General features: G+C 42.8%; 1 long non-coding RNA gene across 1 annotated transcript in view; it reads left to right on the forward strand.

Annotated features, from left to right (window-relative positions):
- Positions 1-258: 258 nt before the first annotated feature.
- LOC138570139 (uncharacterized) overlaps positions 259-26,707 on the forward strand; it is a 262,140-nt gene continuing 235,691 nt past the window's right edge. The window contains exon 1 of the long non-coding RNA XR_011303408.1: positions 259-347. This is a non-coding gene — a long non-coding RNA (uncharacterized lncRNA). The remainder of the gene's footprint in view (positions 348-26,707) is intronic.

A 26,707-nucleotide genomic window follows, 5' to 3' on the forward strand; every position in this document is an offset into this window, starting at 1 on the left:
TGCCTTACTCTGCAACCCGACCTCATCTTGTTTTTTATTGAAGCCGTTCATTTTTAGGTCAGAAATGGCCATGTTTCAGTAAGCCCACGTTTAGTTGTCAATGAAGTGCTCTACTTGCGTTAACAAATGTGGATGATTTGAAGCTTGTCTCTACCCAGGCTGCAATAAAAAATAGGTACGCATGTAATCCTATACCTTTTTTGTTCCGAAATACAAAAATAAGCACTTGAGAAATCCTTAATGGGTGCATACACTGGTATTTTTAGGTGTCTGTAAAACAAACTGAGGAAGAAAGGTCTATACATTCTGACAACTCCAAAGATGTGAAGTCATAGGAAAGAAACAAGGTAAAATCATATTTATAAATTATCTTCATGTGTGTTAAAATCTATCCCTGTCTTTTGTTTCATACTATGAGAATGCTTTGTATCCTGTTTATAGTGCCACCTAAAGTTCAGTTGTTACAAAAAAAACGAAATAGATTCTTGTTATTGAAAATAAAAACATTGCTGTCAAACAATTAGCAAAATTGCTGATTGGCCATGACATGCTTTTTGTATCATCCACATTGCATTACATTTGAGATGAATACACTAGGACAAGAAGATTTCAAATTAACAAGCAACTATATTTTCCATTTAGCAGAATACAATGTAAATTGGTTGTCTTTTGGATTAATTTCTCTTCAGTTGTTATTTCAAAATAGTCTGGTAGAGAAACACATGACACATGTTCTTGATATTCAAAGATTAAAATAGAGGAGCTTGATTGTAAACGGTCATAATTCATAATTTACAATTGGAACTGAATGATGGTCAAAAGCCAAAGCTATCTATAGAAAGGTGTACTCTAAGAGTGTACCCCTGAAGAAAGTCCAGCAACAATAGCACTAGAGGACAGAAACATGTCAGGGGAATGTTTTCCTGGGAATCTATAGATAGTCTATATACTATCTATAGATAGTAAACATTGGGTTGATTTACTCATGGAAAGATTTGGATATTAGGCATTGAGCAGTTAGTACTTGTTCTCAATATGTTGAATGTGTATAAACTTTCATTGAATGTAGAGTTTTCACATTAAATACATGTAAATGTATTTTATCTAATGTACTGTCATCTATGGTACTCTTTTTTTTATTGTAAGATGTGATTCTTTGGGTATTACCCAAATTGTTCAAACACAATTGTTCGAATGTCCGAATTGATCGAATTTCAAGGGTCCGAATTAACCTTTTATACATAATGGGTTTGGGTGGGGGTTTTGCATTGGGTGGTGGGTTGCGGCTGGTGTCCCCCGCATATATGTAACAATTGAACTTCAAAATTCGGTCAATTGTGCAAAGGTCAGTTGTAATCCGAACAACTGTAGTTCGAACAATTCATATACAACCATTCTTTGTGGATTTGAAGAAGCATTATCATAAAATCTAAATTGTTTTGCAACACATCACAATCACGTTCTTGTATTAAATAATCTACAGGAACGTTACTTTTTGTTATCAGTGGATCTCTTTACGTGAAATGACCTGGACATGCTATCTCTGCCTGTGCTACAGGTTTTGTAGGCAACATGCATGTGATATGTTTGCATATCTCTTGAAAGAACACCGTGGCATCATCAGCTATGAGAAGAAACAAGATAAAAAGGATATCTCAAATGCAGGCAAAACCCACACAGTTCTACCTAAATATGACACGCATAATGCATACATTCGTCTCTATACTTTTCTCCACATAATTAACATAATCAAAATATTTTCTGGGAGGGATAAACCTGTTAACATGTGGTAACCATTCCAATTCTTATTCAACAATATATATTACTTATCAGAAAAAGATCTACAAAAACGCAAAACAGTGGCAGGTTGCGCTAAATAAAAAAAACATCATATTATAATTTGCATGCTGCAAAGCGGTGTTTCTGTTAATTATCGTATCTACAAGTTTTCTGAAAGCCACTCGAGAGAAGCCTGAAAGTGCAGCTTAGAAAGAAGTGCACTGACATAGCTCCCAGTGCATAAAGAGAGCAGCTTAATTGCACGCTTTTTCTCAGTGCTGAAGGGAATGCTTCTCTCCGCGAACAATGTCTCCTTGCAAGAGACCGGTCACCTTTCTCCCGCTAAACAAATGCCCAAAAGACAGCGGGAATACTCATTTTGTGCAAGTGTTGAAGGAGGGATGTGCAGCGAAAAGAGACTCGGGCACTAATGAAGCAAATGGACTCCGCTGACCAGCCTGTAACATGGCGACCACCAAGGTCAAGGGTCGCATGGTGCAGTTTCCTCAGTCACATGAAGAGGGCAGGTACTGTTGACCACTACTACACACGGTTGCGTGCAGGGGTAGACTGGCCTATAGGGAACTCTGGAGATTTCTGGGTAGGCCTCTGCACCTTGAGCCTCTTTTGTGTGGTATTTCCACATTTTCCTGTAGGAAAAGGGTTTGGGCTTGCAGAAAATGTGTAATATGGGGCCACTTTGAAAATTATTTCCAGGGCCTCTTTTGCTTTCCAGCCCACCCCTAGTTGGGTGTTTCAGGGACTGGGAATAGAGCTACAAGAATATGTCCTCGTTCGAGCGAAGTCACTTTCAAACGCTATCTTGATTACAACTAGCCTTTCGATTTTTTGATTCGACAAAAAGGTCTTATTTGCACGAATGAAAGGCTGCAGTTTGGGTAACTACTCAAGCCAAAAACTTATCACATTTCTAACATTTCTATTGGATGACTTAGGTGAAAGCTCTCTCTACGCAAGTATTGGCAATGCCATTATTTTCGGCTTTTGTGTAGGCATGGGAAAGGAACCATTGATGGTAGGAGATGCAAAATGGTGTGAGTACCTGGTCATGTAATCAAAGTGCCTTAAAATGCCTAATATTTATACACAAGACATAACTACTGGCTTTGCCAATGCTTGTTTTTAACAGGATTTCAGTGAATGACAATCATAATGCTTATAAAATCGAGTGGGCGAAGGCAGACCTGATGAAGACATTTTTATTACACCCTTAGCATGTTCACAGCTCCAATGAAGTCATTAACTCTCAGAGGACTGCTTTGAATAAAACACTGGCAGGCATTTTGATCGCATTATTTTTATATATATATCTTTTTATTATTTTACAAAAACAAATACAAAAACCTCACCAGCAATTCACTCCCCTACAATTGTTTGTCCTATCTAAGGACAGCAATGAAACAACAGGTTATGCACGTAAAATTGAAGTTATAATGCTTCTCACACTCCCATATAGCAGCTTTCCCAGGTTGTCCATATTAGATCAATTTCCCTCCTACAACTTGCCCCAGATTTTCGATTTTGAGCACAGTTTGATGGTATGGCTTGATAAAGGGTAGCTCAAAGAGATCGAAGGAGCATGTGTTTTGGGCGGGGAGGTGTAGGAAGTGAGTGGGAATGGCTACAGGGATTAGCATGGCCATGGGCACCAATGGGTGACTAAATAACCAAACAACATCTACAAGCTTTGTGTCCCTCCTCATGTGTCATGTTTTCCAAGCTGTACTCTAATGCAATAGTTCCGGCTTATAGGTGGCGCAAGCGCCACCTAAAGGTCAAAATTAAAAGGGAAATATTTTGGTCATTGTACATGGCTCGCAACCAAGATCCTTAACTGAAACAAACCTTCTGGGCCTACACCATTCAAATAGGACAGGACATGGGAAACTGTGTGAGCATAGGCGACCCTCTGTGCTTTCCGTGCATCTCAAGCCTTCATTATTAGTTAGACATTATAGGTAAAGCAAGCAGTATTCTAAATAGCACCTGTTTTACTGACCGCGGAATTACACACCAAGGAGTATTAACCTCATCTGATATCCCTGGGAATAGAACATATGATAAATAATGCAAGATTATGAGTTGAGATTTCCAAAGTTGCTACCCTCTCTCAAAGGTTGGAGGTCAAATGTTTAGCCCACCCAGCATGATGGACATGCTTTCTGTTACTTCCACGGATTCTGGGAGGCAGGTGAACTGGTGTAGTGAGCCCCTGTGCTATGTATTGCACAGAAGGGTCAATATTCATCCTCCTGCGCACTATTTTATAGTGTACAGTACTGATATGATCATGTACTGTATCATAATAAATTATATAGCGCTGCGAACCCTCAGGCATCTGAGCCCTGCATGTGTGGTGCTCATTTATCAAACTCAGATAGATGGAAGGCTGAGTTTGGGTCTGCCGGAATTCGAACCTGCGCCAGCAGGCTTTGCACAGATGTCAAAGCCAGCGCTCTACTCGCTGTGCTATCGGACAATATTAATTTCCATCCTCCAAACAGAGATGGAAAGGCCTGTTTTAAACGTACAAACACAAAAAATGCAGATGTTCAGAAACACTGCATGAAGTCGTTTTGAAAATCCACACTTTACTGCCTAAAGCCTTAAAGATGGGGAGAGCATCAGCTTTTCTGCATTCAATAACGGTGAATACCATATAAAAAAATGGGGGCCAAAATAGTTCCCTGATTCACCTGGTGACAAGCGGATTCTGTGCCGCTCCCCCAACATTAAGCCGGATGCAGCCCAGATTCATGACTGGGCGTTAGAGTGCAGTGCTAGGGGAGCCAGGGAAGTGGCTTTAAACATCTCTGGATCAACACAAAAGTGGCCCAGATTCTTAAATTGCAATTTTTTTGATTGATTGATTTATTTATTTATAAAGCACACTTAACTCAGGGGTATCTGGGTGCATTCTTGAGATACAGTTAGTTCCAGTAGGGAGAGACAGTTAGGACCATTCTCAAAAAAACTCATTTTCAAAAGATCTTGTTGATGGGTGACTGGGAGAACACTTTTGGAAACTACTGACTTATGAAATACATTGGAGCAGTAAGCTTTAAAGTGTACACTGCGTCATTAAATTAGCTTCCATTGTTGCAAAGAGCAGGCCCTTGCTGGCTCTTTCGACCAGCGCTTAGCGGATTGCTGAGCTTGCTGGACGCATCATTATAGGCTGTTTGCATTAAACAGCTGCTTTTCTCAAACTTGAACAATAACTTACCCGAGTGTCCCCTTCGCCCCTTTTGGAGAATAGAGCAATCCTGAATATGCACGTGGGGCAGCATCATATCCAATCAGATCGCTCAGAATGCCGGTTTTACCTAATCATATAACCGGTATTTTGAGCAAGATGAAATGTGCTTGTACCCGCCCTCACTTTCCACCAAGGTCTTCCCCCATCCATTGCCCCATAAGTAAATTAACAAACACTGCTCCCACGTAGCATTTCCCCACAGCAGCCATCCTCGCCCCCGCCACCTTGCATCCACTCCTCCTCCAAAGATGCCATGGAAATCGAGGACGGGATCTGGCTGGAGCGTGGCAGCCATTTGCATGGCAGCCATTTTATTTATCTTAAACACCGGCCATGCATTTTCCAGGGCCCACGTTTGGTATAGCTATAAGGATGATCTTGGTGGGCTATACTACTAGTAACAGACCACCGCCCTTGTTAAAATCCCTCGCTGCACACAATCCTATTAACTTGGACAGTGGGCTATTACCGCCCCATACAGCCCACCAAACTCAGCATTGTAGATTCATTAGATCCGCTTAATTTGAGTTTGAACCACAAGAAACATGTAGAAAATAGAAACATGTTTGGCCTGCTAGCTGGTGCCGTGGGGATTACATTTTGTAGGCTTTGTAAATAGAAAAGTAGATGGGGATTTTTGAATTTGGATGCTGTGAAAAGCTGGTAGAAATTAGGTCATGTACCCGAGGCATTTTTCAATGCAGCTCCAATAAGGTTGATCGAAGCTGCACTTTCTACGATTTATTTAAGCGTGTAGGGTATCATAATTATGGAGAAAGGCGCTATAACAAATGATAAAATGAATGAATAAATGAATTAATGTGATTTCTTTCGACGTGGCTCACAGATGTCACACTTTCCAGAATTCCCTCCATGCAGCGCTTCCGTCACTGCAGCGTTTTTGTCAGATGCCTTCATGTTTCTTCTGTGAATCTGCCACACTAGTTATTGACCGCTTGTTAGCCAATGAGAGTAAAGCATGTATATAGTGCACAGATTTATGGTTTGAATTATTACCACTCTCAAACTCTCCCTGTGTTTGCAAGAATATTATCCCTCCGGGTGACGTGAAGTAGTCCCCTCGTTCTTATTGCATACCCTTCCCCACTTAGGGAGATGCACTGAGAAAAGCAAAAAGAGATGGATAGATGTGTTGTAGCCGAATTTGGGTTCTTTGCCCGTAACGGAAAAGATTGCGGCCGAACAAAGCATAACCTAACTTGACTTTTACGGTCAAATAACGCAAAGCAAATGACTCCCCAAACATGCCCAACAAATACCCTCCCACTCTCCCACGTACCTTTTGCTTTTGGCGGTACACCTCGCTGTGTGCCTGTGTGCCGCCGACACCCTGCGACACCAGTTCCCTTCACTTACGTGCTTGGGAACCGGCCCGCAGGGTCCTTTCTTTTTTTAAAAAAACTTTATATTTTTACACCCTGCAACCTTCGAATCTGAAAATGCCAAACGTGGAGAGCGGGGGACACCCCCCGCATCCCCTACTCCTCATGTTCGGTATTTTCCCATTTGTACGAATGGTACAGGCCCTTTCCGGTCTTTTGTACTATTCGTACGAATGGATACAGTCTTTCTGGACGTTTCCGTTGTAGCCACTGGATTTGAATCACTGGGAATTCTGGGTAGCATTGCATTACATACATTTTAGTTTATCGTATCTGTGCCATAGCAGAAGGAGGCTAACCCTATGCAAAAAGTGTTAATCCTGTCACAAAAGAGGGCAGTCCAAGCAGATGTGTGAGGCAGCGGTGTTACGCACCTGCACAATAGGATGAGGGGGGCATGAGAATCCTCCCACCCACAGGCGTAGTCAGGCCGGAAGTCCATCTAGTTGACCCTTAATAGTAGCATGCCCCCTGCTCCGCAGCGGATGCTGGGGTACCAATTATGCCCCTGCTGTCAGACCAGAGCCCCGCAGCATAGGAACACAGGGATTCCAGATATGTTTTGGCCTTGATCCTCTTCATTGAGGAGCAGCTTCAGTTCCTACGCCCGCGAAGCTTGGTGGACCCTCATCTGGGCACACCCAATCCCACTTTTGGAGACTCGCTGAGAAAAGAAGAAAGCGATGGAGGAAAAATGAGGCTAATTCATACAAAATCAGAAAACACACTAAGGCCATAAGCAAAGGTACGGTCAAAATAACTTGCTAGCGTAGCAAGCTTAGAGGCAGCTTTATGCGATACTTTGAACAATGTAGATACATTTAATAAAAATAGGGTCTGGCTTTGGAATGCAAATGCTGATTGGTCTGAGATGAATACTAGATGAGGCGATTAGGCCTGACCTTCCCGGTCCTTAAAGCAGACCCTCCAGGATATTGCGGCATGAAATGGAAAATTTTGCGGCACAAAAAAGAAAAAATTGCGGCACACAACTGCATTTTTTGCGGCATTATTTATTGTCGAAAAATACATCATTTAACATCTTTTTTATCCAAAAACAGAGAACCTGAACAGTACAGAGTGTTGCACATTGAAACAGGAATGTTTGAGGTGATGTGGAGAACTTTTAACAAACCTTTGAGCTAACTTTATCGAGCAATAGCATCAAACTGTGAGCCTGAAATGCCCGTCATTGTTTTTTCAAAGCAGTCTTCTGAGTTAATATCTTCTGCCACTTGATTTATAAGCACTATAATGGCACTGATTGCATAGCTTTCTGAGCACCCCCGTCCATTCCAGAGCTACATCAGTTTCAGTACTTGGTCTCAATCCCATCTCCCCTAATCACATCAGTCCTGACTTGCAGCTCCTCTTTTATTCTGTGGGTTCCTAAATATAGCTCTACCAGTCGACCTCAGTCCTGACTTTCAGCACTCTACGCAACTCCTGCTTTGGTACCTTCATAATGCTGCCCAGCTATAACCCCTGCATTTTCAGTACTGGAATGTAGACACATACAGGCACACACGCACACAGCTCTGCTGATCTACCTAAATTCTAAAATGCGCCCCTTCTGCTATCCCCCTACTGAGATCCTCTCACACAGGTGCGTCCAGGCACACCTGTCCCTAGTTAAGGTAACCCTTATGGTCCATTTCTGGAAGCCCATCACTGCTTCACTACCACTCTTTAGTCATGGCATGTGAACCCAATGTGTACGGGCAGTCCTCCGGGGTTAGGTCCACACATTTCAAAACAATGACATTGAAGTGGAGCTAAACACCCTCAAAGCCTAAATTGGCAGATAAGTACCAAAATCGAAAATTTTAAAAGACTGGGGAGTGAAGCGTTGGGTATAGATATTGGGTGAGTGCAGTGAAGAAAGAGGAAATCCAAAGATGGCATGGGGGTGGTGGGATCCCTATAAAAGTAAATGGAAGGTGTATCTTAATTAAAGATGACAACGTCGATACGATAATCTCAAAAAGACTCAGTCTCCCATCCAAATGAGCCATGAGAATCCTCCCTTCAGCGGAGGACAGGAGCATCCTCTGCAGGCCATCTGGCTTGCCTCCAAGGCTGAAGGCACTTCCCTCGCCAGCATTCGTCCCCCAGATCTATACTCCCAGTCCGTTGCTGCGCACTGCTAGAATTGTTTTGCATAAATCAGGGCATTTATGTAATTCCTTTAGCTCTTAGTCTTCACTGTGGGTCACCTGCGTCTGAAGATCACCTCCTTCCCAGTTCCTATTCCAGCTTTCTACCAGATTCACTGCCTGCTCCTCTGGAAGCACTCTCGAAACCGCATAACACTCTGAGGTGCTCCCACAGTCGGTCCATCGCTACTAGTGTTCTGTGAGTTGCTCCCAAAGCCTTAATCCTCCACAGCAACACTGTGTTATTTGGGGAAGGGGTCCCTCAAGATGCTTCTTAAGCTCAAGGGATCCAGTAAGCGCTCTTGCCAGTAATCCTGCCAGGTTTCCTGGCACCTTAAATCCTTTAAGTCATTTAGTGCGGTGGACAGGCCACATCACTGGTGAGGGTCACAGCACAGCTGTGGCAGCAAAGCGCTTTACAGGAGCTTGCTGCCATGTGAAGAGGATATGGGATACTGCTGTTGCCGAAGCTTGGTCTCGGCAAGCTTGGTGTCAGTGCAGACCCTCCCTAGAATAACTCTGTTACACTTAATCAGGTCCAGTACCTCTGCCAAACACAAAACGTGGGTTCCTTCCCCAAGATAGTTTTTATGAGTGTCCTTCACTGAAGTCCTGCTAAAAACAAGCATTTGCAAATCCAACAGTATTGACTTGATTTTAACATAACTGTGTATAGGAATTGCCTGCTGCTGCTATGGTAATTAATTGCAAGGCCTTTGTCATTTGTGTCCCGTTCTGTCTGGCCACGCTCTTTAGGACAGCCAGGCTGAGTCACCACAGCCTAACATTTTGGGGTGTGGAGAGGGGAGAGGGCTACAGCTCGATCAGCTCCATGGAGGGGCTTGAATTCAAAGGTGTCAACCCTGGTTCACACCTTTGAACTGAAGCCCCTCGGTTTATTTGCTTTTTGCTCAGTGGAGTTGTTAACCTTTGAGCTGCTGCAATTGGCAACCCCTCTGTGGATGCTATAAATCATTAAATGAGCGTGAAAAAGATACATAAAGCTAATGTGTCTTTTTTGCGCTCATTTAATGATTTATAGCGGCCATTGCGGGAAAAGGCAAATTTTGCGTTTTTTTTGCAAATCGCAAAATCGCCATAAGCTGGGTGGTCTGTTAAAGGTTGCCACGCTGCTCTGTACCTGTGTGTTTAATTCTTGATCTTCATCCATCTCTCCTAAAATGCACGTCAAAGAAGAGAAAGTCTGCAATTGTGATGATTTCAAATGACGAAGAGGTGACTCACCTCGCAGTAGGGCGCTATATACCTGACAACGAGCATCCATACAACGCAATGGATATGAAAAAGGAACTACTCTATGCAGAATTTCCTGACATGCGGCCAGCCGCAGCCCAGCAATTATGAACTCTGACACGGCTGACTCATCCCTTTATCCTTTTCAGATCCTTGAATTGAGTACCATTAAACTGGGTAATCGTTAGTGACCTCCTCTTTTCCAATCGGAATGTTTAGAGTGCAGTCAATAACTACTGATATTGACTGCATGTAAAAATTCTGTCTTCAGAAGCTGACAGAGAAACAACACTGCAATTTCCATGCAGGATTTTGTTTCAGCAAATGATTCCATGCTGGGATGACTTATCAACTGTTATACATGTTTTTTATTTTTAAACACACTTAATACCGAAGAGGTTTCTAAGCACAGACCCGGGATTCGAACACGTTGCCACTGAGCTATGCTACCCGTGCCTCTTTTACTCATCACCTAAATGCATGCTTACGTAAGCCTGCTCCCGTTTAGCCAAGTTGCCGTTAAAATGCTTAACCTATGAAGACAACCATGTTATTTAAATACTAAAAAATAAAACCAATTTAAAAAATGTTTTTTATCAACGATTTGGTTTATTATAAACCTTTCATTATTCCACATCATTTCCCCAAACATTACAAAAAATAAACCACATTAAATGTACTCAGTCTGTCTTAAAGCACCATTTTAAACTTCAAACCCAAAAACTCCAAAGAATGTGTGGCTACTGTGACCATGTGCTAATAGGCTAATAGGCTTATAGACCTGGGGGGGCGGGGGCTTGGTGGGGTCGGGGGAGGCGGTGGTGAGGTGGCATTTTTATAAAAACCTGCCATTGTTCTCATTTTTGTAATATAGGATTAAAAAGGAATATTTCTATTTCCTCCTAGCCATGTCTGGCTTGGCATAACGGCCATAGTCGCTTCACCGCATTCAGTCAGGGGCAGTAGGGGGTTAGTGGGGGGGGGGGAGGTAAGTGGCCTATACTGACGGGGGCTGACAAAAATAGGCGCGTGGGTGGGGGCTCAGACTTGCAGAGCGAGCAAACAGTTTAAAAAGTATCAAGAGACCAAGGAGATGGACTGGAAGGGATTAAGCCGAGGTCCTCGTACACGCAAAATCAATTCTCCCACTTGATGTGTTTTGAGCGTAGCAGGGAGCGCCGCTCTGGGCGGGGAGGATGAGCACAGTGGCCTGGAAAGCCGGGAGGTGTCACTTGACCAGGCTAAAGGCGCACGCAGCGCTATTACACGGACAGCGCGCAGGCCTGCCCGAGATTTCCATCCTTCTCTCCAGAACAAATGGACGCCGAGCCAGGCCTGCCGGGGAATAGAGGCGCCCCGAGCGCGAGGCGGAGGTGAAGCAGGGTAACTCGAAATCAATACTCAGCTTTTAAAGTCTTAAGGGGAGGCCCAGGAGGAACGCGCGCTTTGCTTGGCTCCTTTCCCCCTAATCGCCCAGGGAGGAATGGTGGGAAAGTGACAAGACAATCCCAGGCTTGCGGACGGGACATTCCTCTCGGACAAGCCACTTGTTAGGGGCGCCTGCTGGGCTTCCAGGCGCATTGTTTTTCTTATTTCACTGGGTCAGGTTCAGGGCCGGCTTTAGGCACAGGCGCCAGGGCGACCACTCAGGGCTAGGCTGACCCGACGTCCCGGTTTTTCCGGGACTGTCCCGGAATTTGGTGCTCTGTCCCCTTTTCTCAAGATTATGTTCCCATTGGAAACTGCAGTGGTCCCGGTTTTTTGTAGTAGTTCTTCATAGCTGGGAGGCAGGAACGCACAATCTCGCACAGAAGAAATGCTGCACAATTTAAAATAGTGTCAGGTTGTGATAAATTAATTATAATATGTGTTTATTTGAAGAGTAACACTTAAAACCCCTTATACTGCAAACACTATTGAAGTTTAGTGCCTTGACAGCCACTTCCAAGGATTAGTCCTACTTTTATGTTAAATGCCCTGTCCCAGTGATTTACTTTTTAAATTGGGTCACCCGACCCAGGGCGCCACATTAGCCCCTCGCCACACCTGCTTAGTCCGAGTCTTTCAAGGGCACCCCCAAGCTGGCGTGGTGGGTGAAGGCGCGATAGGCGCTCTATTGTAATAAAATGAACCCCCCTCTCGTGCTGGTGCTTGGCGCCATGGGAGCGGGAAGTGGGGGCGAGGAAAAATAATTTAGTGCCCCTTTATCACTCTGTAGGGGACCCGGAGGTGGGTGGAGACGCCAAATTTTGTTTCCTCGCCCCAGGCGCTGCCAGATGTAAGGCCGGCCCTGGTCAGATTCGTCTGCAAGATACAGGTCTCCCAATGGCCTGGTGGGTTGTCTTATCGATTTTGGGCCAGGCCAGCAGTCAATCCCTGCTTCCCAAAGTGTCCAAATTCTATGACCGCCATGCAAATCGCCATTTCTCCCTCTGCCCACCCACATTTGGAGTGCTTAGAAACAGAATGCACTGGAAAGAAAAAAACGCCTAACAAGGACCAACTTGAGATTTCTGAAAAACATGGAAAGGAATTGGGCTGGAACAAACGGAGCTGCGTTCCTGCAGAAACTGTCTTGCCAGGGCAGCGTTCTGTCTAGACCAGCATCCTATATTCAGTTTTGGGGGCTGTGAGGAGTGCCGGCTCATCACACCTCCTCTAGTACTGGAGTGCAAGGAAACCTATTCAAGGGAACATCATGACAATAATTTTACTTATTGTTCATTTATACAGCGCTTATACACAAGTGGAGTGCTTCAAAGGGCTTCAAGGCGAGAAGGGAACAAGGAAATACAGTAATCACTCTTAGGCCTTGAAGTTCAGAGTGATTGACAGAAAAACTAGCATACCCGGCCGGACAGCATTTCACCTAGTGTAATTGCATGAAGTGTTACAGTAGCGACCAAGCTAGGGAGAAAGGACACAAAAGGGGGGCGTTGGAACAGGACAGTTTGCAGTGATTATCATGAATACCAAAATAACTAATACCATTATAACAAACCTAAAATAACAAATTCCCAAATATTTAATTTGGAAAAAAACAAAGGGTTTGGTGGGGATAGTGGCTTTGGGGGTGGGGCAAAAGTATTAAGAACAAACAAATTGGGCCTTTGGGGCAGAACCCCCTCCACAAACACAACATTAAAGGAATTTGTTATCTGGGAATTCCTTATTATGGTATTAGTTATTTTGGATTTGTTATAATTACATGTAACCGACAGAACAAACTAACTAGTCCTGGTACATTTAGATCATGCATGCATACAGACAGAGGTGCAAAGTAGGGGAACCTGAAGGGAACAAAGGAGTCCAGTCCAGCAGGGCCCTGGGTTAAGTGCAGAGAGGTTGCCCCGCTCATGGAGCGTGATCTGAAAGTGCAGTAATGCTGAACACAGTGCAGTGGCCCGGAGACAAGTGCAAAAGACTGGCGGTGGAGCATGGGACCTGTAAGGCTCTGGGGGTGAAGCAGGCAACCAGTCAGCAAAACTGAACAGAGTTAGGGAGGAGAAGGAGGGTAGAGAGAAAAAGAACAGAGGTTATCAGGGGGGGAGAGAGAGAGGGAGAAAGAAAGAAAGAGAGAGAGAGAGAGGGGGAGGGAGGAAGAGAAGAGGAAGGTCTTGAGGAGTTTACGGAACTTAAGATGCTGCGGCTCAAAACAGAGAGAGGCAGGGAGGCTGTTCCAGAGGGAGGCACCTGCAGAGGATTGAGATCTACTCTCAAATCTCTGTTTGAGAAAATGGCTCACCCGCAGAGAGTTGGAGGACGACGAGTGGAGGACTCTAGAGGGAGAGTATTTAGGAAGAGAGCATTGTAGATAGTGCAGGCACCGGCCCCAGAAAGCCTTGTGGGTTATGCACAGGGTCTTGAACTTGATTCTTGCAGCCACGGGGAGCCAGTGGAGGGATTTCAGCGCTGGAGAGATACTGTCACTGGGCTTGAGGCCAAGGATAAGTCTTGCGGTTCTGTTCTGGATGAGTTGTAGAGGACAGAGAGTAGAGGTAGGAAGATTGAGAAAGAGACTGTTGCAATAGTCCAGCCTAGAGAGAACCAAGGTTTGCGAGGTGGTGAGTTTCTGGGGGAAAGTGAGAAAAGGCAGAATACCTCTCAGGAGGTGCAGTTGGTAGTGGGACTTTTTGGAGATGTCTGAGATGTGAGAGGAGAAGGAGAGATGACCCCTAGATGTGTTGCCTCATTGGTAGGTGCGGGCGCAGGGCCTAGGGAGGATGGCTAGTGTGAGAGCGGGAAAGCGGGAGTAGGGGTTCCAATGAGTACGATCTCAGGCAAAGATCGTTGGCAGCAAACCAAGAATGACCTGCAGATAGACAGTCAGAAATGAGCGAGGAAGAGGAGGAGGCCGAGGGTAGTCTTAAAGAGAGTTCGTGTCATCCGCATAACACTGAAAGTCAGAGGTAAAGGTAGAGATCATGTGGGCCAAGGGGGCCATGTAGATATTGAAAAACCAGGGGGATAGGTTCGGTCCCTGGGGGACACCACAAGTAGAGGGAGTAATAGAGGAGAGAAAGGACCCAAATACCACCTGGGGGGGCCAGTCAGAGAGAAAGGAGGTGAGCCACGCCAAGGCCTGACATGTGATCCCCAGGGTATCACTGAGACGGGTGATCAGCATGTTGTGGTTTACCATATCGAAAGCAGAAGAGAGGTTGAGAAGAATAAGGACAGAGGGAGAGTTAGAGTCAAGATTTGAGAGCAGGTCTTCACAGGTGTTCAGAAGAGCAGTTTCCTTGCTTCTGGATACTCTAAAGCCAGACCGATGGTCACTGAGACAACCAACAGATTCAGTGTGGAGGGTAAGTTGAGTGATAGCAAAACATATGAAAGCCAGGCAGTGTTTACTTTACTTTATCAGCCAGCATCAGTCATCAATACAAGCAAAGCCTGCTGTGTGCATCCCTGTGTAAATAAGTGTCACACTGACATGAACGCTCTATGCACTGTGAAAGAGTCCCTTTGAATAATAACCCTGCACAAGCGATTAGCTCTCGGTTGCTGTTCTTGGCCATCTCTCAACCTGCCATCACCCGCTGCGAGCGTATGTGCAGCTGACACACAACCGCATCTGAGAGCCTTCACAAGGCAGCCCGCCTGCCTGGATACAGTGTACCAGCAACATGCCAGTGCTCTTGCAGCTTAATGTGAAGAAAGTGCATTGGAATCCATACACAGCAGAAGATGTGAACAATGTGTTAGGTGAAGGTAATGTAATGGGTTGCAGCAATCAGTAACAAAATGGTGACAGTTGTTTGAGAAGGGGTAGGCCCACGAAATATTGTGGTGGGGGGGCGCCAATCTGACAGTTTACCTAGGGTGGCAAAATTCCTTGCGCGGCATGTTTACGTGCTTATATCAACAGTCAGAAACAGCACATTTTGTATACAGATACTGTGAGATTGGTGGGGAGAGTCCGTCTAAGGTGGCCAGAAGAGAGCGGTGAGTGGGGTAGTCCTTCTTTTATGTTGTTTGCCATTCCGTTTTTTTGTCTTGAAAATCTGGTCACACTATTTTTGGCCCATGCAATTTTAAGTTCCTGGGATGTCCGCAAAGTGTTGTTTTACCTCTTATAAATATGCAAGTACAAGCTACTGTGGGCAGATTATCTAAACCTCGCACTTGTGCAGAAACATTAATTTAGACCAATATTGGATAGGGGCAAAACCTGTTTGCTCCGTTACGTATGACCGAAGTAGTAAAAAAGGCACAAAATGCATTTTCTCACTGGCTGGCACTGGTGCAAATGTTGGGTAATCCGGCCCCTGCACTGACCGTGGTATCAGTATTACATCCAGAAGTATCTGGGCAGCTTAATCATGGATGTCAGTTCACCAAAATGCCAGGGATAGCGGTAGTGACATCACCCGACCCTTGACCTCTGATGACATCACAGGAAGTGATGCCATTTGACTTCACCCGCAAGTGACATCACGAGAAGTGATGGCACACAACCTTACTACCACATTTTCTTTTTAGTACAGGGTTAGCAAGGGGGATTGCTGGGGTAGCAAGGGAGTCCACAAAGGTCAAAATTGTGACCCCTGGCTATCCCCAAACGACGTCACTGCTTAAAATCCTGATGGGGTCAATATAATACCTCTCTGGGATCCCGTCTGATCGCCCTGGGTTTTACTCCTCGTTCGACACAGGCATACAGCTTGCCGTCATGCATGATGACATTCAATCTACAGTTCAACAGAACAAACGTGTTTCACGTGTCAAAAAAGCAGTCATCATGGATGCTGAAACTATTGTCATGGAAGTGATAATTTGAGATACATGAGATGTGAGGGGGAAACAAAACCTGTGTGTGCTGTTTGGCATTTTATCCATCTACTACCCACTACCTGTTTTCCGATTCCCCTGGCCAAGGCACACCCCGAGAGTCTCTTTGATCTAGCTCTGAGCTTTTAAGTGGACTGCAATGCTATTTCTATGCAGGCTTCTGAAAGGTGATGGCATATTTGCAACTGTAAGCCAATTTCTGCAGGGATAAAAATAGCTTCAACAAGTATGCCTTCAAGCACGTGCTTTATGAGCAATATGCGTGTCTTGTAATCTGTTTCTTGAATTGATTTCCTATTAAGAGCAAGGCATGGCAAAGAGCCCTATTTTGGCTCTTGTATATGCATTTGCCGGGCACTGCCATAATATGCCCAGATACAAACACTATTTGCTAGGTGGTGCCATGTTATGGACAGGTAGTACAATTTTGACATTTCCCGGTAAATGCCTTTCCCATGTCTACACTAAAGCCAAAACCATTGGCTTTGCCAATGCTTGCGTTTTATTTGCATGCAGGGACATTTTGAGCAGCCAATGAGCACGATTTGGGATTTAAGAGGCAGATACAAAACATGGTTCAAAATAAATAGAGAGGATTTTAAGTAATTGAAAATATTGATGAGACTTGTGAGTCCCACCCCCCTCAACTGGCCACTTTCCGGTCCTCTCATCCTGTCAGATTTCTGAAGAAACTAGTATTTCCGTCACCATAGGTTTCCTATCAGAGCCAGTAATCCATTTTGGTTTACTTCCTGAAACGGGAGAGGCTTGTGTATGAGACTCCACTTTCCAGTGGGCTTGCGCATATGTATCAGCAAAGTGTTGCCTATAATTATGATCGGATTACATAGTCTCCGGCGTCGGCTTTTCTGCTTACTCCTGTGCTCCCTTACTTTACCAGTCACCACATCATCAATGTTCCAGGCTTCCCTGGACGCATTATGCAGGATCACCCAATTTTGTTTCCTTGCCACTGGGCAAACCTGAAAAGCTTATTTAAGGTCCTCATTAATCTCTCTCCATCACCATTTGCTCGTGGCCAAATGGGAGTTATCTTTCAATGATGAATTCCCCAACCTATAAGAAATAGACACATGTCCACACCCTGAAACGGGGGTTAATTGTCAGATTATATATCAACAGAGTACCCGTGTGTTGTGAACATCTTCCCCAATGTCGAAATGACATAAACCGTTACCCTTGTGGATACAAATTTGAGCTCTGGGTCTCAGGACCATTGATAAATGACAACCAGGAAGTGTTTATGTTCACTTGTGGAGCCAAAATCAATACATATTCTCTTCCACGGAGCACAACTTCTTGTCTCAGACTGAATTGGAGGTGCTCTCATCTCTGGAGTCATCACCTGGCACCACACATAGGTATGATTGTAGATCAGGAGTTACTCAATTCCCATTATTAGAGAAAGGGGGAGGACAATCGCAATATAACCCGTGGCCACAAATGCACAAATATAATTTGTAATGTAAATTATTTAGTTTGACTGCAGTTGTGGGACAATGGATTTATGAGTTAGAAAGAATGATAGTGGAAATGATGTTAGCAGTGGGTGACATAAAAGACCAACTAGAAGGTATTCTAGGGAGAGAGCTGGTGACATTTGGAGACATGCAAGATATGCGAGTGTGACAGCACAAAACACGACACACGATGGAGCGCCATTTAACAATTGAGCAGAAGTATGGAAGGCACTTAGAGTACAATAATGTAACACATCAGACATGGCTGTGATTATGACAAGAAAAATAGGTGAGGACGAAGGTCCTGTTGCCTTTATTCAGGGGATTCAGGAACATCTTGAGATGAGGGAACCGTGGGATCAAACAGTAGCATTATTCTATCATATCTAATGTCAGGGTTTGCCCGAGCCTGTGCAACGGCAGATGAAGTAACAGGTAGGGATGGAAATGAAGCCATGACCAGAAATACAGTTGACTATCGTACATCATTGTCGATTATTACAAGAGAAGAATAAGAATAAAGCTGAGAATAGAAGAAGGAGGAAGCAAAATAAGTACAGGATAAATTATCAAAATTTGCCATGGAAGAAGCAGTATTGACGAACAGTGACGGCGCGGCCACCCAGAGTTACAGCCAGAGCAGCCAAGCAATGTAGGGTACAATATAGATCAAGGTGGATATAATTTCTGTCCACGATGTAGAGGGAATGGACCTAGAGGGCAAGGAGGTGAATTTCAAAACCCCCAAGGGGGAGGAGGACTTAATGGAGGACAGTCACAACAGTGTTGGAGTTGTGGGAGGACAGGACATATGGCTCGAATGTGTAGAAGTAGAGGGGGCATGCAGTAGAACTGCCAAGCCCCAAGAGGGTGGATGGGCTACTCTCCAAAGTACAATACAGAACCGCAGGAGTATTATGCCCAAGAGCACACGCAGAATCAGATGCGTGTGCCGCAAATACAACAAACGCAACAAGTTCTGTTGCAATCACAGTCACCACAAGGGCCACCACAGCAAGTGCCTATGCAAACACAAGTACAGACCCAGCAAGCACAGACACAAGTGATGGTGCCACAATGGAATGTGAATACAAGAGCCCCACAAGCATCCACACACAGGATAGGGAGTGGGACCGTGGTAGGAGGAAATTCTTTGACAGGTACAGGGTTGAATTTGTATCCACAATAAAAAAGTGACCTAATTTATTCAGTACTATCAGTGACACCAGACCCCCAAGAGGAACCAAGGGTCAGGGTAAAGATAGGAGGCAAGACATTTTCATTTCTTATAGACAATGGAGTGACTTGTTCCTGTGTTGAAGAGGGAAAATACCCAGTGTCTGGCATTGCCAAGAATGTGCAGGGAGTTTTTTTTGCTTTTTTACAGATGAATTACCAATCTCTATAGGAGAACATGACGTGTCTATGCCACAATTGTATTCTCGGCAGACACCAGTTAACATATTAGGATGTGACTTGATGATAAAACTTAATATGGCAATATATTTAACTGACAAAGGGATAGCGTGTTCCGCTTCAGGGATATATTACATGGATGTAAGAAGGTTTATATTAGCATTTAGAGGCCAAATGAAATTATGAGGTGTCCCTTTAGACCCAGAAGTATTTTTGTATGGAGTAAATATTTTGTTGACATGGCTTCCTGGATTGATAGGTAAACCATTGAGAATACCTGATGAATGTTTGTTTAGGCCACAAATTCCTATGGATGAGGAACAAAGACAGATTATTCCCATAGAACTAGATGTAGTAGTGGTAATAGAGGAAAGGGTGGTTGTTCACGGGATAGATGATGAGGAAAGAACATAGAGAACAGTAATAGCACTTGATGAAGGATACCGACTAAAAGACTTGACATATTAGGAGCTGTATTCAGATTATGAGTTCATATTTTTTATAAGTCTCACTTATTGGATTAAAGTTGAGAATAGAAAAATACCACAGAGAATGGCATTGGTGAAAAATAAACCACAATTTTCCAGGAAGATTTAGAAATGGTTCCAAGCCTCCTATGAACCAACATGACGTGGGTCTATTGAGTGAAAGCAGGAGCAATTAAAATTAAGCTCAAACCAGGAGCAATTTTGCCATGAGCAAAACAGTATCCCATGTCCAGAGAAACAGATGAAGATATATTTGAAACCATTTCCGCTTTAGTACAACAGGGAATATTGGTACCATTAGAATCCCCATGAAAAACCCAGTGAAGAAATCAACAGGGGGGTAGTGGAGATTTATTCAGGATCTACCCCTCCTAAATAATTTTGTCAAAGTAGAGTTTCCTCTGGTTCCAAATCCAGCTAATATTTTACAGTTATAGATTTACAAAAGGCCTTCTTTTCAATTCCCCTTCATGGGAAATCACAAGATTTAACCTCATTTTCATATAGATAGCAGCTCTGGAAATACTCAAGATTACCTCAGGGATACTGTGAGTCCCCATCGATCTTTAAGTGGACCTTTCAGATAGACCTAGGTAATATACAACTTAAGAGCACAATAATTCAGTAGATGATATATCGGTGTGAGGCGAGACAGCAGAAACATGCAGAAAATTCAGTTAAACTAATGACCATACTAGCAGAGAAGGGATACAAAGTAGACAAAGAGAAATTATAATATTGCCTGGAAGAGGTCCGGTACATAAGACAGCTAATCTCTCAAGGAGGGAGAAAAGTGACGCTTTAGAGAGCAGAAGTAATCATGAAGATTCCAAAACATGAGACAGTAATGGAAATGCAACAATGTTTAGGCCTAGGTAATTATTGTAGGGCCTGGGTTTGTAATTACAGTACATATATTCAACCACTTTTAAAAGAACTCAAGGATGCACAGATAGGCAATAGTAAGATAATATGTACAGATGAGATGACCGAAGGATTTGAACAATTAAAAAGGGAGAATTGTACAGCCCCTGTGTTAGGAATTCCAGACCATAATGAAGAGTTTTACTTATTCTCACATTCAAATGGAGAAGGAATGCCAACAGTCCTTACGCAGAAGATGAGATTAGGACATGGACATAAACCATTAGCCTACTATAGTGGGATTTTAGACCCAGTAATAAAAGAGCATTATCCTTGTGTACAAGCATTAGTTGCTGCTGCTTTTGCGATTGAAAAAGCTGCAAGTATTACATTGGGGTGCTCAATTACATTATTCGTCAAGCGTTCCTTATTTTATGTTTTTATTAAATCAATTTGATTTAGTTACAAATACAACTTTCCAGATATATATTTTACAATAAAATTATAATACTTTCATTTTCGACATTATTTTAATTTTTAAAAATAAATTTAAAACAACTCTAAAAATAGCCTTGTAACACTAATCATGTCTCCTTAGATGCATACTATAAAAATAACATGTCGAACTTATAATACAATGAAAAACTCAAAGCCATCAAGATTTTCAATGAAGAATGAGGAGTAAGTCCGGCTAGTTCGAAATGCTGATCTCACATGCATCTCAAATTCTCATGTGCATTGTGAAATAAACCAACTAAAGTTGGCACTCTGCTTCATTTTGCTATACTGTTGATATCTCATAGATACCGTACTGAGAAAAATGTAAATGTTCTAAGGAAAACAAATCTGTGAGAATACAATAGAAACGTCACATTGTTATTGAGCTGATACATCTCTGAATACTTAGATCTTTAAATTAATTGCATGTTGTTATAAATTCTTATTTACTCCAGTCACTCTAACTAAGCAACCAATCCATGTCCTACTAATGTGGACAGGCATAGGGGGACTATTTCATCTATTTTTTATTTTAGATTAAAACCTGATTCTGGCCAAGTTTAATGCTATGTGATGAGCAAGGCACATTATGTCCCAGAAGACATCTTTGTCAAGCATATTATAGTTCTCATAATGATTTACTAAAGCTGTACAATCTATCATGACATGTTTGAGGGATTCACTCACTCCCTCTTTTCTACAATATCTGCATGTGCCATCGATATCTTTATTACCCGCCCATCTCATTTGCCTATCTCTCGTGCGGATTAAATCAAAACGAAATCTCATGATTTTTGATCTATACTGCATATCGGGATGTTTTTCAATATATCTCTGGATTTCATTCAATTATTTTATAGGAAAGGATCGTGTGCTAAAGCATTTATATTTCTCACATTCATTTATTGTCTTGATCCAGTCACTGAGCCAGAATTTCTGTTTTTGCTCTGACTGGGTTTTATGTTTTCATTTAAGAGCTCCTCACTAATATCAGCTTCGATCATATTCTCTTGGCAGTTTATCTTCCATAGGTTTATCATGTCTACATTTTCTTATCAAATATCTGTGCAATTTTGTTAATTACCGTTGAATCATATTTCCCTTCTGTTTTACATTTTTCATACAGTAGCAAGGCGTTCCAATTAATAACAGCTTTAAGGGATGTTAGGCCTAATTCATATCGGAGGATTAGCATTGGAAAACCTTTTGGAAGTTTCAACACCATCTTCCAATAAAAGTCTTCTAGATATGACCAATTTGGATGATGGATTGGCAGCTTACTTGCCGCTCCATATGCATAGGGATTACTTTAAGCTTGTAGTACATGATTAAGTTTTTTTTTTTAACATGTCCCATATTTCTGTTGAATAAACATGGCTTGTGAGCACTTAGCAAGCATTTCATATCTAAGCTCTTCTTTATATAATTGATCACTCTTATCATTAATATTCATTCCTAGGTAATCATATTTCTTGATGACTTCTATTTTTTCTCCTTTTATATGCCAACGGTTTCTAAATTCTTTTTGGGCGACTTGATTGGATCCAATTAGTATTATGTCTGATTTTGCTGCATTAATCATTAGGTTGTTATCTTTTGCATTATTTTCCTAGGCGCCTAGAATTCTAGGTAATCCAAGCAGGGTTTGATCTACCATAATTAGATCATCAGCATATAGTAGATATTGCACCACTGTGTTTTTGATCTTCGGCGGGAAGGCACTAACCTCTCTAAAGTACTTATTGATATTGTGAATATAAAAATGTAATAGGTTTGAGGCAAACAGACAACCTTGCTTCAAACCCACATTTGTTTTAATCGCTTCTGTTAATAAACCTTGATTATTCAATTTAACTTTAATTCTTTTGTTCCTGAATACAATTGTTGGATTATGCTAAGAAGATGTTTTGGACATTTAGCTGCTTCTAGTTTGCTCCATAGCATTGGCCAAGATACTGTGTCGAAAGCTTGTTTGTAGTCTATAAAAGCTACATACAAAGGGGATTTCTTATTTAGAGCTTGCCATTTTAGTGCTTGTATAAGTAGAAGATTTGGCGTAGTTCCAACGCCCGCTACAAATCCAGCTTGCTTCCTTTCTAGCAAATCATTATCCTTGAGCCATTTGTTAAGGGCCGAAAAGATAATCCTGGCATATATTTTACCCACCAAATCTAGAAGGGCTATCAGTCTATAATTGGCCGGGTCCAACCTGTATCCTTTTTTAAAGATTAGTATGACCATGGATTCTTTCCACAAGGTTGGTATAGACCAGGTCAATTGTATTTCCTTGACAATTTCATGCAAGATCAATGCCCATTTTTCTGGGGATCTCTTAATGACTGCATTAGAAATACTGTCGGGTCCTGGGGCTCTAGATCTGCTTATTTTGTTGATTATTTCTTGAATGTCTGCTAGATCGAAGTCCACTTTGTTTCCTAGATGTTGACAAGGCACAGGCGCCTCCTGAGGAACAGATTCATCATAGAATAATTTAGTGAAATGGTTAACCCAATCCGTTTCGCCAATGGTATTTAGAGTGTGAGCTGTTCTAGCTATGCCAGCAATCTTTTAATAGAGCCTAAATCTGCGCACTTGATTTGGAAACTATTGTACGCAGCATCATTTTGTTATTCTCTTGTGATGTTTGGTGCTGTTATTGTTTTATAAATATTTTATGTCTATTTTGTAAAGCCATACATTGTTTATGATAATCCCTGCCATTAGTGAATAGAATTTTTTGAATTGCTCTTCTTCTCTCTTTCTTTTTATCCATTATCACTGGTTCACAGGTATTATGATTTCTTCTTTTTGACAAGTATTTGTTTTCTTCTTCACTTTGAATTTAGAAGGGAGGTCAACATATTGTTTTTGCTTTTGAAGAATTAGGTTGTTCAGTATTTTGTCAAGCATACCGGTTGACCATTTTTTTTCTATTGAAGCCTTGGTTAAGCCCTACCTTTGGAGAATAACCACCTCGATTATTTCTATGAGGGCTCTGACAGGTTATGACCAATAAGTTATGATTGCTTGAATTTGTTGATACCACATTTCATTTTTGAATTGTGTGCAGAGCTTTTCTCAATATGAAAGCGTAATCTATAATTGCTCTTGAATATTGTCGTCCCCACGTATATTTAGCAGGGACATCCCCCTGTATGCATCCATTTAACATGATCACATCACTATCAGCCATCAGTCGAGCCATTTTTCTGCTCTACTTGATAAGGTTTTATTATCCTTTATTATATAATGTATGTTTAAATCCCCAGCAATGAATCTACCAGCTAGGGTTGAATTGAGATCAACATTATCCAAAAGGTTCATGACCAGACCTAGGAAGATGTCATCGACAATATTGGCTGCATTACAGTACATGTTCAAAAAGGCCATGAATTCTCCAGGGTTATCTGTTTGATATTTTAACAATTGGAGTCCTGGGTTTGGACTCTCCCATTGGAATAATCACCATGGCAAATCCATTTTTAAAGCACCCATAGGTCCCATCATTGGTCTGCCCATATGGGGTTTTATTACAGGGATCCAAAAAATGTGATGATTTGACCAAACGGGTTTGGTGGTTAACCACGTTTCCTGGAACAATAGTAAATCATAATCACTTAGATTTTGAGCCTTTTCTGGTTGCATCAAATGGGAGAAACCGTTTGGCTATTTTATTCCATATGGCTATTTTAAATTCAGATGAGTGTTTGTGATTTAACCGCTAATCATTGTTTTTATGGCTAATTTTTGCCTTTGCTTTAGATATCCACTCCCAGCTATTAGTTAACTCCAGAGGTGCTTTAAGCTCTTTTCCCCTGAAATATACTTCTCTTTTTAATCTGTCCGCTGTACCTCTGCAGTGTTTTAAAAGTGGTTCATGGTTAAATGTGGGGCTTTTGTGATAGCTTGCTGTGGGAATGTTTCTATCTTCACATCGAACTGTGTCATTTATTTATTTATTTTTGCATTTGTAAAGCGCCACGCAGCCCGGGGGCATCGGGGCACTGTTTCAAGAAAATGACTTAGTTAAAGTTCAGGATGCAATAGACGGTGAATGTTACAGAGAGAGCGTGTCTAACAATAGCCTGGACATCGAAAGGTTGCCTTACATAAGTTATACAGTTGGCAAGGTGAGCACTGACAAGCGAGAAGTGCGTATATCTAGTACCAGGTCAGAGTGGGGTTTACACAAACAACATGGTTTTTATTTTTCTGAAGCCCAGGTGGGACTCGATGCCCCTGATAGAGGCAGGTAACAGGTTCCAGTTGGTGGCCACGAGGACTGGGAAGCTGGCGCCACCTGCTCTGGTCCCAATGCTTTTTGGAATTGATAGTCGGTTGGTATGGCTGGATCTGGTCAGTCTGTTTGAAGGGGGACCAGCAAATCTTTGCGCAAGGTAGCAAGGTGCTGTGTCGTGGCGACATTTGTGGGTGAGTGCCAGTGATTTGAAGATGATCCTTTCCTTGACGGGTAGCCAATGAACGGATTTCCTGGTTGTTCTGCACTGTTTGAGGTTTTTTGATGTTTTTAGCTGAGGTACCTAGTAGAAGTGCATTGCGGTAGTCTAGGCGTGAGCCTATGATTGCTCTGGTGATGGTGAGGGAGTTTTTCTGCGAGAGGAAGGGCCTTGCGGCAGTTATACGTTTCGAGTGGTAGGCTGCTGCTGAGGAGATTGCATTCACCTTTCTATCCATGGTGAGGTTAGAGTCCAGGTAAACTCCTAGGGTTTTTACTGTTTTGGAGACCGAGATGCGGCAGTTGTCGATGAGGAAGGAGTCATATTGGGATCCCATGTTTTTTTATTGTAACTGGCGATCCGATGATAAGTAGTTCTGTCTTATCGCTGTTGAGGCAAAGTCAGTTTTCAGCCATCCAGGTTTGGATGGTGGTGTAGCTGGAGTTAAGGGTTTTTTGGTCGGCCTCGTAGTCGTCTGTAAGAGGGATGAGGACTTGTGTATCGTCCGCGTAGTTGGTGTATGTGATGCCCATTGAATCGAGATATTTGAATAGTGACCTTGTGAATAGGTTGTACGATGTGAGGGATATGCAAGACCCTTGCGGGACACTGCACTTAATTAAATGTGGTTGGGCGCAGGCTAGATCAGAGAAGACTTTCATTTCTCTGCCACTAAGGAAGGATGCAATCCAGGCGGTGGCGTCTGCTGAAAAGATGCCGCTGTAGAGAGGTGATGGCAGACGGTGTCATGGTCGACCAGGTCGAATGCCGCGGAAAGGTCCAGTAGAAGTAGAAGAGCTGGTCTGCCTACGTCTCTGAGGTCATCAATTTGGTTCTTAAGGTCCAATAATGCAGTTTCTGTACCATGGTTGGGGCGGAAGCCGGATTGCCGGAGACCAAGCAGGTGATGCGCTTCAAGGTAATTTTGCAGGTATGCAGCTTTATTGAAAATCTTAAGAAGGAAGGGAACTGTCGTGATGGGCCTGTAGTTCCCTGGTATCTTGGGGTCTAGTGTTGGTTTTTTCAACAGTGGGCGGACCCATGCTTCTCTGAGGCAGGATGGCACTTGGTTGGATTTGAAAGAAGCATTGATGAAGGCTGTGAGGAAAGGAACCAATGTGGGGGCGCTGTCCTTGATGAGCAGGGCCGGACACGAGTCACCTTTGCAGTTGGAAGGTTTGCTCGAGTTGAGTATGGTTAGGACTTCCTTTTCTGTCATCTCCTGGAATGAGAAAACTGGTATAGGTCAGATGGTTGTTGCGATAAGGCTTTTTGGTGACTGATGATTTTTTCTTGTAGAGTATTGAGCTTGTTGAGCATGGCTTCTTGAATGCCGT

This window comes from Ambystoma mexicanum, chromosome 2q (assembly GCF_040938575.1).
Source record: "Ambystoma mexicanum isolate Mex_15411 chromosome 2q, UKY_AmexF1_1, whole genome shotgun sequence".
NCBI lineage: Eukaryota > Metazoa > Chordata > Amphibia > Caudata > Ambystomatidae > Ambystoma > Ambystoma mexicanum.